Source organism: Ambystoma mexicanum, chromosome 9 (assembly GCF_040938575.1).
Source record: "Ambystoma mexicanum isolate Mex_15411 chromosome 9, UKY_AmexF1_1, whole genome shotgun sequence".
Taxonomy (NCBI): domain Eukaryota; kingdom Metazoa; phylum Chordata; class Amphibia; order Caudata; family Ambystomatidae; genus Ambystoma; species Ambystoma mexicanum.
In genome coordinates, this window is record NC_090931.1 from 274784775 (window position 1) to 274804273 (window position 19499).

The 19499-nt window shown below is 43.0% G+C and overlaps 1 protein-coding gene across 9 annotated transcripts in view; it reads left to right on the top strand.

Moving 5' to 3' along the window:
- NF1 (neurofibromin 1) overlaps positions 1-19499 on the top strand; it is a 3279657-nt gene that overhangs the window by 1547658 nt on the left and 1712500 nt on the right. The gene's annotated exons all lie outside the window — the stretch shown is intronic.

A 19499-nucleotide genomic window follows, 5' to 3' on the forward strand; every position in this document is an offset into this window, starting at 1 on the left:
TGCTTGGCTACTGAGAGGCTGAGCTACAAGGAGTTGGACTTGTCGGACGAAATCGTCAATGTGCTCCTTTCAGCTCTGAGGCACACTAAGAAATCCATTTATGCCTGCAGGTGGCCCAAATTTTCGTCTTGGTGTCGGGGGAGGGACATGGATCCTTCATCCTGTCCTCTGCCCCTTGTGTTGGATATTCTGCTATCTTTGGCCCAGATGGGCCTGCAGAATGGCACTGTGAATGGTTACTTCACTGCTTTTTCTGTGTTAAGTTCTTGTGGGGATTGTGTAACCAGTTTCCACCCTGCCAGCTTGTGGTTCTGGTGTGGGATTTGAATTTGGTTTTAAAGTTTCTTATGGGTGCGCAGTTTGAGCCCCTGTATTCATGTTCTACTAGATTGCTCATTCTCAAGGTGATCTTCCTAGTTGCCATCACTTCTGCGAGACTGGCGAGTTAGCTTCATGCGTTGTCTGTTTTACCTCCCTATTTGTTTTTTTCCAAGGAGAAGGTGTAACATTGAGAATAAGGCCGACCTTTCTGCTGAGGGTTGTCTCGAATTTCCATTTTTCTCAGAAGATCCATCTTCCCGTGTTTTTTTCTTCCACCCACCACCCTTCCAAGCTAGAGTAACAATTGCATTGCCCGGACCAGGTATGGGCTCTGTAGGTCTGTCTTGCATACTATAGATGCTAGGAAAGATGACCAGCTTTTTATTGGTTACACTGTTGCTCGTGCTGGCAGGACTGTCATCAAGCAGACTCTGCCCAGGTGATCATTCTCTGCATCTCAGAATGCTACCATCTAGCTGGGAGTAAGGTGCCAGAGGGTCTCAGAGCTCATTCATCCAGGGGAGTGATTGCCTCCTTTGGTCTGCAGAGCAGAGTCCCAGACATGGACATTTGGCAGGTGGCAACGTGGGCATGTTTGCTAAGCATTAATGCCTGGATTTTCTTTCTGGTCAGGATGCTGGTTTTGGTAGGGCAGTCCTCCAGATTTTTCTGCTATAGGTGTTTAGGTGGTGTTCTTGTTTCCGCCCTCCTCCAGGTTTACGTATTGCTTTTGGGAGTCCTAGACGAGGAATCAGTGGGAAGAAAGAATCCATTAGAAGAACAAATTACTTGCCTCTCGGTTATGTTTTTTCTGATGGATGCTCCTCTCACAGATTTCTCATCGCCCTCCCAGCACCTCTTGTGGGAAGCCAGTACACCATTGGTTCTATGGTCCCTCCTCTTGAGAATGCTAAGGGAAAAAGGGTGGAAATGAGGTAATGGGGCACAGCACCGATATATATACTGGCCCGAGGTTCTATCTTGTGCAGTTCAAGTGGAGGTGTTGGACGGAGCTGACGCAGAGCACCCTTGCGGTGGAAAAGGTCCCCGAGAACAGATGCGCTGCAATAGGGATATCATAGATGAGGAATCTTTGGGAGGAACATCCATCAGAAAGATCATTACAGAGAGGTAAGTAATGTGTTATACTATTAGGAATATGCTCAGGAACTGAGCCCTTATCTGCTAGAAATGTTTGTCTGTGTTGCAGGATGCACATTGCTGGTAAATGCTTGCACAGCGCAGATCATGGTGCTACCCAATTATTCTGTGATGATTTGGTTTCTTTCAAAGATTGTCAAACTTTGTGTGATCATTACAACCGAATCTAGAACCTTTGATAGTATAGAGGATATTTTATCCCATATAACCTCTTCTTTTAAGTGCTTTCATTTTACATCAAGGGCAGATGTAATAAATTGAGTACAAGAATTAAAAGCAACAGCTTAATCCTTAGATGATCGGCCAAATTCATGAAAGGGCATATCCCGCTACTGGCGAAAGACTTGGCTAATGTCTTTAATGCCTCTTTTCGTAGAGGCATCTACCCATACAAATTAAGAGGCACAAGTTAAACCATTGCTGAATAAGGCTCATCTGGATCCAGAAGACCCTGTGAACTACCGCCACATATCTAACCTTCCCTTGCTAAGTAAAATTTAGGAAGGAGAGGCAACTTTCAAAACCTCTTCAAAGTGGCTTGGTTTTGGACCGAGCACAATCTGGCTTTCAAACCCTGCCCCTCACTGAGAGAACAGTTCTATTTGTTAAGCATAAGTTATTAAAGCTTAGAGCTTCAAGATGGGGCACACAAGCTTGACTGATCTTGTTGGATCTGTCTCCAATGTTTGATGCAGTTAACCATAACATTCTTACTCCATGCCTTAAAACAAATGATCAAGATCAGTACTAACTTAGCTGGAATCCTTCTTGAGTGGTAAGAAGAAGAGTTCAGCTGGCAAATTTAATCTCACTCAGCCATTCTCTCACCTGTTGGGTCCCACAAGGATCTGCATTGTCCCCACTGTTGTTTAACATCGATATGTACGCGTTGGTTCAGATCATAGGTGGATCCTTGAATGTCTGCTTTTTGCTGATGACACTTGTCGACCTCTACAGGAATCTGAAAGGGAGTAGTAAAGTAGATAACTGTTTGCTGTTGGTGCAGGGATGAATGCAGGACAACGTCCTTTGCTTAAATGAAGTGAAGATGTAAGTCATGTTCCTCTGTTCCCCAGCTAAACCTCCCCTCCCTATGGCCTTCCGGTTTGGGGAGCCCCCCTCCATCCCTATTCCCGTGGAGGTGGTCAAGATTCTGGGGGTTTTATTTGACAACCAGCTCTCCTTTTGGTCTGCAAGTATATGTGGTAGTAAGAAACGCACATTTCCATCTCTATAATATTAGCAGATGTAAGCATCTACTGGAGGGTACGACATATGAAGGACCTAGTTCAGGTAGTCATACCTTCAAGATTTCAGTGCATGTATCTCTATTTGGGCATCTCAAAGAAATCCATCTCCAAGTTACAAGCACTGCAAAACCTTGTAGTGCACTCCATTTCTAGTATAAAAGTATTCAGTCATATCTCACATGCATGGCAAAATCTAGATTAGTTACCATTTGAAGCAATGATTCAAGAATGGGTACTCGCGCATATTTTGAAAAAAAGAAACGGATTAGCGCCCGAGTACTCACAAGACACGGTTCAGAAATTGCCTAGCGGAACTCTCAAATCTGTCTAAAGATCTGTTGGCGATTGGCAAGTTCCACAATACATCTTACAGGGTAAAAATGATGCAGACTTTGAGCTGTGGTCTATAGAATAATCTGCCAATGCCGATCAGAAACAGCTCTATGCTGCAGAATTTTAAACATCAACTGAAAAAATATTTGTGTTTATTTTTAGAAACTTAATGAGATGTTAGGTTATTAACCATATGTTCTTTGAAACTAGTTTTGTACTGGTAATACTTCTAGTACCATTTCTGCACTCAATAAGTATTTGATACTAGTATTTTTGAAACTCTCTAAATGACTGCGGAAATGCTCCTCATACCAATTATTGCGTATAAATGCAGAAAACAGGTTTTTGGTGAAATTATAGCACAAAGGCTGCAACCATACATGCCATCTCTGGCATTACACGATTTAGCTTGCTGTATCCCAGGAGAATCAACACAAAACAATCTCAGACAAATTACTTAGGAAAACCAGTGAACAGATCGCTACATTACATGAAAATAATTTACAGCATGGATTTACCAGATGCCAAATGAAAATATTTTGAAATACTTTATCGATGCATAGCACAATATCACGATGAAATTAAATTGGAAATTCTGGGATAAACGTGATGTTAGAGGGGGAGGGTTTACACCTTCCAAAACAAATGATTCCAGGTACCGTCCAACCAATAAAACCCCACTCATTTTGCCTGTTAGCTGAGATTGTCAAAGTAATGACAGTAGTGAAGGTGAACCATCTACTTCACAAACTGATGGATCCACCATTATTACAAGCACACTCATTTTGCTGATGAAATCTAATGTCATAAATTAGCAAATCTTTTAGAGACTAGAAACCTCACAACGAGTAACATTCTCCAAACCTCCAGTCCAAGAATTAGATACACCAGTAAACGTACAAAAGGCAAGTCAAAGAAGAAAAATAGAATATGGCATGACCACCAGGTCAAGAAATTACAATCATTAACTTGTGCATGACCATCCAGATTTAATCATGAATTTGTCTTATGTTCTGAACGACAGTGTGAAATCCAAACTTAACAAGGGTCTTGCATTCACTCACCTTCAACCAATCGACATTACATCGACCTATATAGATTCACCTTGAATTTGAAACTTAAAACGTTTTTCCATGATAAAAGAATTCCATAAGACTAATGAGGATGGCGTTCGAGAACCCACCCCTACTATGAGACTCGGTGAATTGGAAGATACAAGGCTACTATTGTCTCTCAAAGAAGCTCCAGAAATTGATGGTTTCACACTACTTGGAAATTTAGATATAGAATGTGACCTACCTTTCCCAAGTGACCTGAAAAAGAAATCCAAATTCTTGCCCCATAGTTCTGAAAACAATCATATTGATACTTTCTTTGCATGAGTAACTAAAGATTTGATCAAACGGTAAAAAAAACACAAATACTTTACCAATAATCTAACTGCAGAAGAATTACGTGCACGGCCAACTATATACTTTTTGCCAAAAGTACACAAACAATTCTCACATCCTTTAACCCTTTAAAATTAACATATTCCAGAGATGAGCTCTATCATGTCAGGCATTGGTTGGGCAACAGAACCCATATCAAAATTCATTGACACACATTTACAGGGAGAAGTTGTTAAATTATAATTCTATATTAGGGACTCTATAGATATTTTTTAAACACTTTAAGGCATTATTTGGCAGTAATACTATCATTTTGTAACCTTTGATGTCAAGGCTTTTTATACGAGAACGAGACATGACCTAGCCCTAGCAACAGTACAAGTTTGGTTGAAAGGAAAATAAGCTTTGTGCTATCAGTTTGCTGAAATGATTGTTGAAATGCTAGGTTTTGCACTCAACAACTTTCTGTTCAATGGACAGTACTTTATCCAAAAAAAGGGAGTAGCAACGAGAGCCAAATTCGCACATTGGCAAATTTGTTTATGGCAGAATGTGAAAAAACCTATGCACTGGTTCCCAGTCTGGATGGTTCTGAAAAGCATGTCCTACTTTGTAAGCGTTGCAATGATATTTATGTCATCTGGACAGTCAATATTGCAGAGTAACAGACTTGTATGAAAAAGCTTAATGAAAGTCAATTTGCAATATAACTTGCATGCACCTACAGTCAAACCAGTATCACTTTCTTGGACCTGGAGATCAGTGTTACGAACAGCCACATCGTCACCAAAAACTTTAAGTGGACACAAAATCAATGTGATCAGCAACATTCCAAAAGCAGAAATATTACGCACCAAACGTAATTGCAGTAACACCCAAGATCTAGAAAGTGAGCTAAATGCTACAACAGACAGATTTAAGCCAAGGGGCCTATTGACCACAAGATACAGCAAAGCTTAAAGCCAAAGTAGCGGATAGAAGAACTCTGGTAACACCCAAAGCATACCAATGTTGGGAATCGGTTATTTTGTTTTTTGTCACCACATTTTCTGTACAGAATCATGAGATCTATAACATACTTAATAAATATTGGAATGTTTTAAACCTAAATAAATATCTTAGACTACATCAGACAAATTCACAATGGTCCCGACCAAGGCCCAGAATTTGGCAATTTTACCAGTCCTAGTTTCCAGAACCTTCCTATTGATAGGTTAAGGTAGGCATGTGGCCGGGTCCTTCAAATGTGGAACATGTAATTTTAGCACTTTGCCTTGAACATGATCTCTCAATATGAGGTTTACAACAACAAAACAATTTGCATATAAGGGTTTTTGAACTGCATATCTGTTGTATGCTGTATTATCTGTGTGTGCAGTACATTTCATATTGGCAGCACGAAAGGCGAGTTACGTTTCAGAATGCGTGAGCACCTTCATGATATAAAACAAACAATTCTCAGAATCCATTAGCCAATCATTGGCTCACAGAACATCAGTCAGTTTGGAGAAACCTGCGGGCATTCTCACTCCTATTCCTCATGGATCATCTGCACAGGTGGCCAGGGAAAGGCTGTTGCTTTTGGATTCTGACCCTGGGGGAAGTGGGGGGGGGGGACAAGCGAGGGAGCATCACCTGGGTGAAAGGTCTGTGAGTACTGGGAGTGGGATGCCTTTAGGAGGGACATGGTATCCTCCTTTTCCTATGACTGATCAACCCAACCCTTTCCCTCGTTAATGCAGTATTTTGACTCGACTCCCCTGACATCCTTGTATATGACTGTTATAACTCCTGGGATGAAGAAGCTGCAACTAGGAGCAATGAGGACTAGGTGCTTTTACCATTCTGCTACTGTGACGAGGAAGAGGCCTGCTAAGAATAGTAGCTGTCAGGCATGTCCCCTTTATGATGGTCAGGCAGGGCTAATTGTACAACAGCACTTGGTATGATATTGTTCATTTGTAAAGCACCCAAACATGAAGCAAGTGTTTCAAAGCACTCAAGGCGGCAGGGAACCAGGGGGGGGAAATAGTCATTCAGAGCCCTTGAATTTCTGAATGATACAAATCTGCTCAGGCAGAGTGGGTGCATGGAACAAGTGCATATAATACAATTAACGATGTGAATAACAGCAAATGGGTCTGACAACGATTCTGCAGTTAAAGTGCATTGAGGCGCCACCATGCCAGGTGGGGAGACAAGGGAAAAGCAGATAGACGATCTTCAAGGCATGGTACATTCAGATTGGTCAAGTGTGCAGACAGGTGCAGGAGAGGGGAGGGGGTTACAAGTGCAGGGGGTAGGGGTGGTGTTGGGAGAGGGGACCAAGTGGGCCCAGTTAGTTAGAAGCTGGGCTAAGTGCTGAGAGATGCCACTCTCATTGGTCACTGATCAAGTGCAGTAACAATGAGGCAAGTGCGAGGGGACTGGCGAGGGGGCTGGTGACCTGTGAGACTGAGGCACACCAGGCGGCCAGTCAGCAAGCTGCGCGGAAAAGGAGGGAGAGTGGGCTATAGCAGAGAGAAAGGTTAGCAGGGTAGAGGAAGAGAGAAAGAAGAGGAGAAGAGGAATGTCTTAAGGAGTTTCCAGAACTTATGGAGATCCGGCTCAAGACTGAGTGCGACAGGGAGGCTATTCCAGAGGAAGGCCCCTGCAGAGGATAAAGATCTCCCTCCGAATCTCTGCTTGGAGAACTGGCTCACTCACAGAAGGTTGGAGGTAGTGAGCGTAGGGATCGGGAAGGACAGTATTTAGATAGGCAACGTTGCAGATTGGTAGGTCCCAGGCCCCAGAAAACCTTGTGGACAATGCAGAGGGTCTTGAACTTGATCCTTGCAGCCATCGGGAGCCAGTGGAGGGATTCCAGCACTGGTGAGATGCGGTTCCTGGGCTTGATGCCAAGGATAAGTCTTGCGGTTCTGTTCTGGATGAGTTGCAGAGGGTGCAGAGCAGAGGCAGGGAGGTTTGAAAGAGGCTGTTACAGTAGTCCAGCCTTGAGAGAACCAGGGCTCTGGAGACCATGAGCTGCTGGGGGAAGGTGAGAAAAGGAAGAGTACCTGTGAGGAGGTGTAGCTGGTAGTTGGACTTTTTAGAGATGTCCGAAATGTGAGTGGAGAAGGAGAGAGTGGAGTTGAAGATGACCCCAAGGTTTTTTGCCTCGAAGGTAGGTGTGGGCGCAGGGCCAAGAGATGCCGGTCAGAGTGCGAGTAGGAAAGCGGGAGCAGGAGTACCAATGCAAACCCTCTGTCTTACTGGCGTTGAAGCAGAGGTCGTTTGCAGCACACCATGACTGAATTGCGGACAGTCAGATTTGAGCGAGGTAGAGGAGGTGGCTGAGGGTAGCCTGAAGGAGAGTTGCGTGTCATCTGCATTACACTGGAAGTTGGAGATGAAAGTGGCAATCACACATGCATGGGCAGCCATGTAGACATTGAAGAACCAGGGGGATAGGTTAGAAACTTGTGGAACACCACAGGTTGAAAGAGTGATAGTAAGAAAGGACCCAGGTTCAAGCTGGAATGGGCGGGCGGAAAGCAAGGAGGTTAACCATGTCGGAGCCTGACCTGTGATTCCCCGGGCGTCATGCAGATGTGCGATCAGGATGTTGTTGTTTACTGTGTCAAAGGCAGAGGAGAGGTCAAGAAGAATGAGTACTGAGGGAGTGTTAGTGTCGAGATTTGAGAGCAGGTCTTCACAGGTGTTCAGAAGAGCAGTTCCCGTGCCTCTGAATGCTCTAAAGCCAGACAGATGGTCGTGGAGGGTGAGCTGAGAGAGCCAGCTTATCTAGGAGTTTGCCCAGGAAAGGGTTGATGGCGATAGGGTGGTAGTTTGCCGGAATGGAGGGGTCAGCAGAGGATTTCTTAAGTAGAGGGTGCACAAGGGAGTGCTTAAGAGAAGTTGGGAAAACTCCAGTGGCAAGAGATTACAGAGCTCAGCCAAGGCTGGAGCGAGAGAGTCCATGTTCTTAATGGTTTTGGCGTGGCAGGAGTCCACCTGTTTGGATGAGGGAGTGATTAGAGAGAAGTGGTGGAGGGGCCAAGGGAGGCTCCAGAGGTGTTGGTGAATGAGGTGGTGTGGAGGAGTGAAAGGAAAGGATGCCTTGGGTTTTTGCGGTGAAGTGTGTAGCCAGGGCCGGGCAAAGGTCCCGGCTGAGTGTGACAGAAGAGGAGGCTGATGCAGGATTTTCCAGTTCCTTACAGACTTTGAAAAGTTTGGCCGTGGTGTTTGATACCGCAGAGATGCAGGCTTGAATAAAGTCTATTTTCTTGGTGTGGATGCAGAGTCAATATTACCTTTGAAGGAGGCTGCAGGCCAGTTTGCCAGATGGTCCGCCCGGCGAATTCCATTTCCGCTCAGCTACTCCACACTTGGGTTTAAGGGCAGCCAGATCGGAGTCGTACCAAGAGTTGCACTTTTTGGTTTGGAAGGCTTCCGTCCGACCCTCATGACAGGGTCAAGAGTATCAAGGGTGTTCGAGATTGAGAGATTGAAGTTAGCAAGGGCTGTTTCAGGGTGGGTGTCAGCCGCAGGAATAGGAGGCGGAGAGTAGGTTGAGGCAAAGAGAGCCCAAGTCACTCTTTTCTTGGGTCTGGTGACTTTGAGACCTAGTGGCTGCACAGTGTGCCGATGCAAGAGGAGAGCTTCAAGAGTGATGAGAGAAGAGAGTGGCAGTGAGAGGGATGGAGGGAGGGATGTCGGTAGAGATACAAACATCCAAAGTGTAGTCTGCTGTGAGTGTAGAGCCAGAAGGTAAGATAGAGAGGGGGAGAGTATTGCATAGGTTGCTTTGCGGAAGGGTCCTGAGAAGTCGGGAGAGTCCAGCAGGAGGAGTTGAGAGGAGCAGGAAAGTAGAGAGGGAGGCCAGGTCAGCGCATTCCGAGTGGTAGAGAGTGGACTGTCCTGGTGGCCGATAGAAGGCAGCTATAAGGAGAGAGCATTTAGGAGAGTGAGAGCCTGCAGACTAGGCACTCGAAGGAGGAATAAGCCTGAGTAGGGATGATGGACACAGGTATCAATTCTGGGAAGATCAGGGCCACTCCCCCTCCTGTCCCCTTGGGCCTGGGCACAGGGAGGATCTTGTATCCTTCAGGGAGGAGTATGTCAACTTTCGTGACAGAGCTGTCCTTGAACCATTTCTCTGTGATGGCGATCCAGGAGTTCAAGGAGGTTGCCGATGTCAGACGAGTGTTTGACAGAGCGAGAGTTAAGCGTGGCAATATGGAGCAGCTTACCATCTTTGAATGACTTCTGTGGGGGGCCACAGAGGACAGTGGTCCCCTCTGCCCCAGAGGATGGCAGAAGAGCCAGTGGGATAGTGGAGGGTCGCGGAGGAGCCAAGGCTGACAAGGGAGCCGGGACAGTGAGGAAAGGAGAGGGAGCTTGTGCAGAAGAGGAGGAGGAGGGCACAGTATGCAAGGGAGCCTGTGTGGTGGTGGAGGAGGAGGAGTAGGGCACAGTAGCCAACAGAGCCTGTGCAGAGGAGCAGGAAGGCACAGCAGGCAAGGGAACTTGTGCGGAGGAGGATGGCACAGCAGTCAAGGGAGACTGTCCACGGGGGGAGATGAGATTTGAGAGGCGAGGTAGGAGCCTGTCGAAGAGAAGAAGGTTGGCTTGAGAACCCTGAATCATTATGGTTCCATTCCGATAGACATTAATGATGACCCTGGAAAGGTCAAGGAGGACCTCAGAGTGGGTGCCACCGTTAATGGAAGAAGAGGCAATAGGAGAGAGAATGGCGACTATGTGGAGAGTCCACAAGCCGGGAGAGGGAACGACAGAGGATGTCTGTGAGTGTCTCTCTGGCGGAAGCTGTGTGTGTCTGCAATAGGGTGTCTGCCTGTTAAGGGGCTGCAGGTGTATAAAAGGCTCAAGCTAGTTGCAGGAGAGGGTGAACCAAGACAAGCTGTGGCGTTGAGGCAGCAGCAAAGGGGCCAGAGAAAGCAGTGGGAAGCTGTGTGCATGCAGCACATCAACGGTTCCCTAGAATACAGCTCTGGTGCTGGGGCTCAATGGGACGGAGCGAACATTCAAAGGGGAGCCCTGCCTGGAGCCTGCTCCTTTTTGTGGCGTTCACAGTTCTCGTTCTCCTGGTATCAGGCGGTGACCCAGGAGTGCCGGAGGGGCAGATAGTCCTGAAGTTGAGGACCAATGGGAGAGAATTCCGCACTGCGGAAACGCTGAAAGAAGTAACCATTGAGTTTCTATGTGAAAGGAAACCCGGTGTGCAAGTGTTTGAAACTCCGCAGAGGATTACTATGTATTGGAATGGTCATGTGCAGAAGTCACGTTGAAGGTCTCTGAATGAAATGCTCATTAATCTTTGAAGTAATATGTATACTTTCTATGGGAGTGCTCGCATGCACGAGAGGCACATTATCAGAAGTCTGAGTGCTGTGTACATTACAAAGGCAGCTTTCACAAGCTTCCAACAAGGAAAAATGAATGACACTGTCTTTAATTGTAACAAATGTCTTCGAGTACCGGGCACATTATAAGAGTACCATACAGAGACTTAATAACACCAAGATGTAATGAATTAAACCTTTGCTAATTACTATGAACATCTTGCACTGGGCACATTATTCAAAGCATTATACAGTGAAACATTACACCAAGAAAAATTGAATGAAGATCTTTACATTTTTTTAACACCATAGACATAAATGAAAACCGTGTGTCGGGGTTGCCTCGGGACTTGCCAACAAAAATATTACACAACTAGTCAAAATAGGAGTGTACGTAGGCAAAAAGTAACGCAGGTTTATTCAGGGCACAGATGAAGCTTGGGCAGCTATGTTCAAACAGATCGCGGAACAGAACTGTGTGAAAAGGCACTGTCAACCGCTCCTAAATCTGAAACATTTATAAAAATATAGCTAATTAACATTAGTAACTTTGTAACATGAAAAAATCTCCCCACACCAAGCTGATTGGTGCTTGCACATTATACCCATATAGAATACATTACATTGTTCTGTTATTGGGTCCACAAACCTTCACACACCGCCCTTAATTATAATTTTTGACGCTGCAATCCAACCTCCAACATTATAATGACAATTCATTGAAATATTTGAGATGACCAGCCAAACTTTATTCATCTGTCCTGGTCATCTCATCTTCCTTCTCATGAGAAACACACTCTAACATGGCACTGTCAGAGCCTTGAACCACAGACATACTACTATACAAATGTTGCCTATTAAGAACTCTTTGATTGTCTTCCCAGGCGAAAAATACTAAGGGGTGATTTGAAACTGTCGTGGTTCTTTTGAGTCCATCTAAAAATTGCATTTGGCAAATTATTTTGAATTATAAAATGGTTATGCCCGCCCTTGTCTGTTGACTGGACCCATGTGTTCTAATCTGTGACCTCGAAAAAATAACTATTGTTTGCTTCTTACCACACCAGCTTGGGATCGTGGGACCTGCAAGGTATTACCAGCCACTGCAGCTTTGTTGCAGATGAATAAAAAAAACTAACACGTTTTCTGCAAAAGCATGCTGTAAGGCCCATTTACAGACTTTCAACCTACCCCTAAGTTTGGTTATACTTACCTGTGCCCCTGCATTTATTTTATATGCAAGTTAATTTTATTTTAGGTTTGACGTGTATGACTATTAAAAGGAGCCCCCTCCCCTTTTACAGCACTACTGTCGCAATTGATATGTGCGTACCTTTTCACCGCGCAAAACTTTGATTTTTATTACAGCCGTACCAAAATACTTTTTTGTGAATGCAACTTTACAAGCACAATTTCTATTTGAACTTATAAGTTAACTTTAAACAGAAGTTTAACAATCACAAGGGCATTTTATACAAGTGAACCAATAATACTTTGGGCTCCAGAATGAATGGAACTTGGAGATGAACTCTAAAATATGTTTGAACTATAACTGTCTGCCATATTATATTGTTATACCAAGACAAACTACAAGCAGAGGGCCCAAGTGTGGTGCAGACCTTTAAGAAAGCTGGCAATATATTTACATATTGGAAGCAAATCTTGGGGAAGGAAACCCTGAGGGTTTAATGTACTTTTGTCGTTAGAACTGTGCTTTTGAACTTGGGGAAGGGACCCCCTTCCCCCGCCGCCCCCTACCTGAGTATTGGTTAACTTTATATCGGAACTCGAGGCAATACTGAGACATTTATTTGCAGTGCTGTATACTTAGGGAATCGAGCTGAAAGAACGCTGTGAGCTGGACAGAGGTCTGAACTTCATGTTGAACAATGTTTTGTTGGTATCTGCCATCCCTACACATTGGATAGATTAGTTGTGAGGGCAAGTAAAGGTTTTGGACACAGATTCCTAAGTTTAACTTTTGGACTTTGACTTTCCTTAAGTTAGGTTTGGTAGAGAAAACCACCATAGGACAAGGCAAAATAGGCATATTTCCATACTGACTTTTAAGTTAATAAACTTTCTTTCAGAATCTGCTGTCTGTGTCTTATCCAAGATGCCTTCACACAGGATATAAATCAGATCAGGTTTTTTGGGTTAAAAAAATGTAATCGAGAAGCAATGTACGACGATAGACGTACTGCAATGAGACAAAAAAAAGGCAGAGACTTATTTTTAAATTAAAAGCCATCAAAGATGGTGTAAATAAAGATCATGAATTACATGTATTTATTAACCTGTAATAATCAAGACATGTGGTGGTTATATCTTTTTCTTATTCTCTTAATTCTTGGCAGCATATGACCATGTGCAAAGCATATCTGCACAATTTGAATCTGTTAATATGCCGCAGTCACATGAGTTATGTCTCAATTAAGTACAAATATTTTGTTATACTTAGTGTTTGACTCTTTGGGTGTTGCATATAGTGTGACTATTGTTATCTTGTGATTCTCAAGCCATATTTCTGGCACAAATGCCATGTTTTATTTTACATCCAAATTAATTTGCTTTCTTACAAATGTTTCAGTCTAAATCATGTGATGTCTCTCCAACACTCTGTCAGCTTAGTTAAGCCAGAGTCTTGGTTCACTACAGTTTGCCGTGGGAACTGTGACTATAGTCGAGCAGGGTGTTGCTTGCTAATTTGACAGACTATCCTTTATTTTGGGGAATACATCCATATGCAACTCACTGTGGTGGTCACTTGTCATAATATGCTTGCAGACACCATAATATAGCTCTATTCCAATGTTAATCTGTTATATGGATTCATCTTGAATGCATATTCACGTTGAATTCATTGTCCTGTGAGTTTATAATATCCTTACAGGATGTCTATACTCCAATAGGAGTACCTTAGAGGCCAGGACTCATTCTCTACACATGCTTCCAGATAGCTTGGATTCCCGCGGTTTATTCATTTGAACAAACTATTTAGAATCTCTGGTGCTGCAACACATAACAGCATTCAAATTATCTATCAGCATGAATTTAGGATCATGAGTATAATTTGAGAACTAACAATTATAAAGTACACTTAAATCAAGTAATGTCTTTTGTGATGAATCTGGAGTACTCACTGATCCCCAACCTAAACTGTCCTCCCATGTGGCCAGGGGATGACGGCCACTATCTGATCCTCACCCTGGGGATGGTATTTTGAGGGAGGATTACATTGGAGGAGATGGCTGTCTGGGAGATGTGTTGACCCCGTCAGGAGAGATGCTGCATTATTCCATTCATTTTGAAGATGACCCTATAATACCTAGTTTCCTGATGGCATGTTTATATTAATCTTTTCAGTGATAAAACCCTAAAACCTTTTTTTTCTAAACACCCCAGGCAGGATATCATTCACACTTCATATGCACATAATGCTTACTTCACATAATCTGTTAATATTGATTTTGATGTGAACAAAAACCTAAAACAAAATACCTCCAAAAGGTTCAAGCTCCTTTGCACTACAACTCCCATAAGACCTTTGGTATTGGGGCAAGGAAGAGGAAAAAGGAGTTAATGTGGAGCAGACAAACCATCAGTGGCAGACTAATGGTTGTAATGTCAATCAGCTGAGCAGCATGTTTAGAAATGGTGTCCCTTTACCTGAGAGCAGTCAAGTAGGAGAAGAGGGATGCAGAGCATGTGCAGCGGGAAACAGAACCGAAGTCAGACACACACGAATGGAGAAGGTGAGAGGCAGAGAGAAGCAGAGCGGGCACTGCAGAGGAGCCTTAATCTAACCGGCAGCAGTGGAGAGACAGCCACGGTGAAAGGCAGAAGTTCCATCAGCGGATAACGGAGAGGCTGGCGGAAGCACCGCAAGAGGGTTTGCTAAGCGGGGAACGCTGCTCTGAGGCACGGGCATCACTGCAGCTCTACGCCACAGGTCTGACACTCAAGAGAATACTGATGAGTCTGCGCAGGAGCATCGGGAGTCCCGGGGCATGCTGACAGGTGAATTAATAATGTTAATGTTAAAGGACATTTGTACCGTGCACTATCACCACCGAAATTGTCCCCTGGCGCTCTGGCGGCTCTGAAAAAGGGGAGGAGAGGGGGTGGGTTAGTGGGAGTAAGCTGGAAAAGTGTAAGAGAGCAGTGATGTGCTGTTGGCAACCTCAGCCCGGTGGGTCCGTTGGCTGGGCTTGGGGTGTTTTACGGTCTGTAATCGTTGTGTGCTGTTGTGCAAGTCTGTGTGGTTTGTTTTGTTGTTGCATCATTGTGAAGTTTGTGCGGATTGCTGCGTTTTAGGCTTGTGGTTGTGTTTGGTTAGAGTTTGAGAGGTGTATGCAGAGGGATGAAATTGTTGGTTGGTTAGTTGTCATTGCTGTCCTTGCAATTATGGGAATACATCTAGGTGCGGTACATGCTGACCTTCACATTTCTATCTAGATGCAACGCACGTAATAATGGGGAAATCACTTTAAATATCAAATAAGTGATATTCAAAGACTGAATTTACCCATGTCTCCGTATATGAGACGTCAATATGGGGAAAGCTGGAGTAGATGTTGTCATGAGCAAACAGGCATAAAGTAATTGAGAGGCAAGAACTGTACAAATCTTCACATATACATAAGTCAATATAGGGGCGATTGGAACAAGTATTGCCATATGCTAATAAATGCTAACAATCAAAACTTGAAGAAGTCTCCATATAAGGGATACAAATATGGGTGAAGTTGGAACAAGTGTACCTGGAGCCAATAGAGTATAGACTGTGAAGGAAGACCACTGTATTGTACTTCAATAATAATAATAATTTGGCATTTATATAGTGCTGCAAACCCTCAGGTATCTGAGCGCTGCTTATTATTACCCACGGTGTGTGGTGCTCATTTATCGACCTTGGAAGGATGAAAGGCTGAGTTTGGCCCCGCCGGGATTCGAACCTGCGTTAGCAGACTCTGCACCGATGTCAAAGCGAGCGCTCTACTCGCTGTGCCACTTGACCGGCTTAAGATACTAAGAGAACTGAAAGATTGTTGGAAGGCCATGGTGGAAAGAGTACATAATGCAGTGATCCTTTGGGGAAGGGGTGATGCCTGGCAGGAGAGTATGCCAGCGGATTTTCAAGGTCCGGAGGGGCGTATAGCAGGTAATCCATATAGAGTTGTCAAACAGAAAATACATTTTTGAAAAGCGATTCCTGGCAGGGGAGTATACCAAGAGGCCTTCTTTAATAAATCATTGAATAGAAGAGACGCTTTGCGCTATTCTTATACAAACCAACACTGCTTTGAAAAGATACTCTGTCATCCTTAAGAAGTTGTTGTGTAGAAGAGAAATCTCTACTGTTCTTGGGGAGTTAGTGTTTGTAAAAAAAACAATTCCATCATCCATAAGAAAGCATTAAAGAATAATTTCTTAAGTGCCCAAGAGGTACTTTTGCTATCCTTCGAATCATTGTTTGGCGTAGGCAATTTCATCATCCCCAGGAAAGCATTGAAGCATTATTTCTTAAGCTGCCAAGAGATACTTTTGCCACTCTTTCAAAAAATTACTATTGTTTGGAAAATACATTTTTCATCATTTTAAGGAAGTTTTGTGTGAAGAGACGTTTCTACCACTCCTAAGGAACTATTGTCTGAACTGAACACTTTCCATATTCTACCTGAAAGAGTTCAGGGGGATGGGAACCATCTCCTGAATATAAAGATTGTTTTTGTTGAATTTACATACTTTGGTTTTTGCACACTTTTTACTCAATTTAAAACCAAGATATATATATATATATATATTTTTTAAAGTTTGAGGGATATATATATATATTTTTTTTTTAAGTTTGAGGGTCAGATATGTTTTGGACACAATGACAGTTTGCCTACTTATGACAACGCGACACAGACTGATGTTTAGTTTTTGTTTCATAGATAGGGAAACTCTGTTTAGGATAGGGGCAGAAAGTAAATGTTAACTGGTCATCTGTAACTCAGACACCCAAAGCAAAGCGGTGTAGACTGTTCTGAGGCCACCACCCTCTTCTCGCACCCTCAATTGTAATCGGAGATGAAACATGTACTTTGCATTTTACTTAATTTGTTAAATATATCTTTACTAATGAAGATCTTTCTTTCTTATCTGTTTATTATTTACTCGTCTTATGATTACATGTCACTGTGTACATTATACTAATATGTTTATAAAATACATATAGTAGACATGGTGAAATTCATGTTATGTCATTGAATTACTCGCACACAGCCCTGAAGAAGATCCAAGCTCGAAACACGTGTCGACTGCTTGCTTGCAAACTTAAAAATGGTTACTTGTTTTGCAAATATTCTCAATACACCTTTGAGTGTTTACTTAAACGTGCCCATGAGCATGTATTTTTTGGTGTGAGGCGCACTTTCAGACTCAGTGTGTGTTTTGTACTGTTTAGAGAATCTCAGATGTTTGTTCACTATAATGCATAATGTTATATCCAAAGTATCAGCTGTGAAGGCAACATTGGTCTTGGTGAAAGTGTATGATGCAGTCGTGCGGCCATTGTTATGTAGTCTTTGTCATTGCCAAGCATGTAGTCTTTGTCCTCTAGGAATAGGGCTGGTTCATTCTCATCCACTATTGTTGGTCATTTCTATCTGCCTCTTCACCTTTACTGGATCCAGTAACTCATTATGGATCAAACTCTAAGTTTTACGGAAGAACAGATCTTAGAGATCATTCAAGGACCCACCCTCTTCAATATTGAGGACGCCCAACAAATTTTAGCGTCCACAGCATCAGGCGAGGACCTACTCAACCTTAAAAAACGCTGTTTTAGAACGGAAGTACACGGCCATTTCTTAAGAGAATATCTTAGAGCGAACCTAGTACCCATGGGATTGCAAGTACGGAATGAACCAGCCCTATTCCTAGAGGACAAAGACTACATGCTTGGCTTTAGCAAAATTGCAACTAAATGCAGCAGGGACCTTATGGTCCTCACGATCACCACTGCCAGGAGAATACACCAAGATATCTCCAAAGAACTTAAAGAACAAGAAACTAAATTCCTTAATGATGAAAGTCTGGAAAACGCCCGTGACAAACTGAAAGAAATAAATAAAACTATGGATACATTTGAGTAGCACGCTGGATAAAAAGCACAAGAAATTAGCTAAAGACATCAAAAACTTCCAACTTGAACTTGTATATCCATATTTATCAGTTGACTATAAGATCCATTTTGGTCACCCTCTAGCCTGGCTTCTGTTAGACCTAATCAAGGTCCTGTGTAGAGCAACAAAATGTTCTGTTGGTCTTATTAAATCGAGGTATATGTGCCACTTACCTGTTATCCATTTAAGGTGCTCAATGAGAAGAACATAAAATGTACTAAATATGATAAGAAAGCTGCGTGTACATAATTTTGTCTCTAAGAATGTCACCTGATGGCATTGTTATGCATCAATCTGTTTCTGCTTTGTTTATATGCTGACCGCATAATGTGTCACACGCACTACGTATGGGTCTATGCAATTTCTGTTTATGTAAAAGTGAACACTTGACTGAGGAGAGTAAATAAAAAACACTCCCAGATTTATACTAACTAAGAGCTTGTGATATGTTTTTTCTCCTGGACGCTTTCCCATCTTTCCCCTGGATATGTTTAAATAATAGTTATAACAGGGATTCAGATACATATCAAATTTTATTTGCATCCCAACAAATTGCAATTAGCTTTGACTGTCTCAGCCAGGACAAAACCCCCCTTTGTGTTCTTTTGTTACTGATAGCCCTCTGTCCTGAGCTTATTTTGGGCTTTCCCTCCCGTATACTCTAGTTGTCAGCATGTGACTGTTCCCGTGGTCATTGTTCGGTTTGTTCAATACATGGGCCTCTTAGACAAGATCTGAGTCCAATAGGCTTTGAAGGATTGTGTTTTATGTTTTAGGTTCACATGTTGTGCATTATGAATTTATATTCCAGCTGTTTTTTTATTAAATTAAATGTTTTCCTTCTATTGTTATAATCTATGTTGATGAATTTACATTATTGTTCTTTACAACAAATTTATTTGATATATTATATGAATTTATTGTAAAGGTTGATCATTCAGCCATATAATTTAATACATGCTATGAATTACGGACAGATTTCAGAGATATGGTTGTGGTCGTTGAATTGTTCTATTCATTTGAAACTGAAAAAACCTGAATGTAAAAAAAAGGTTAAGATTTAGTCGACACTGTAAATAAATCAAAGTAGTTGATGTGGTAAATGGGTTAGATATCTAGATGTTGCAATTATAATAGTGATGTTGCAGTAGTCTGCCCGGTAAAAGCTGCCCCTGCATGGTTGCTACTCCTTCCACCCCCCCTTCATTTTTGGCGGTTGGGGGGGGGGGGGGTCACCCCTGCACCACTCCATCCACTACGCGTCCCAGCCACTCCCTTTCCTCAACCACTCATACTGAGCGTTCCCATGCCCCCCCTTGCCTTAAGGCCAAGGCTCCATTGTCGTTTGCAGTCTACAGACTGCTGGAGAAGCGGAGTGTTGTGTACACTAGCCTAAGAGTGGCACTCGTTTGTGCATCGCGCTTAGGTTCAGCTGCCTGAGAGCAACTGGTAAATGACTCGAAAACCCCTGCAGATAAAAGCAGGAAAGGGATAATATGTTCACAGTTGGGCTAGACCTTTAGAGTC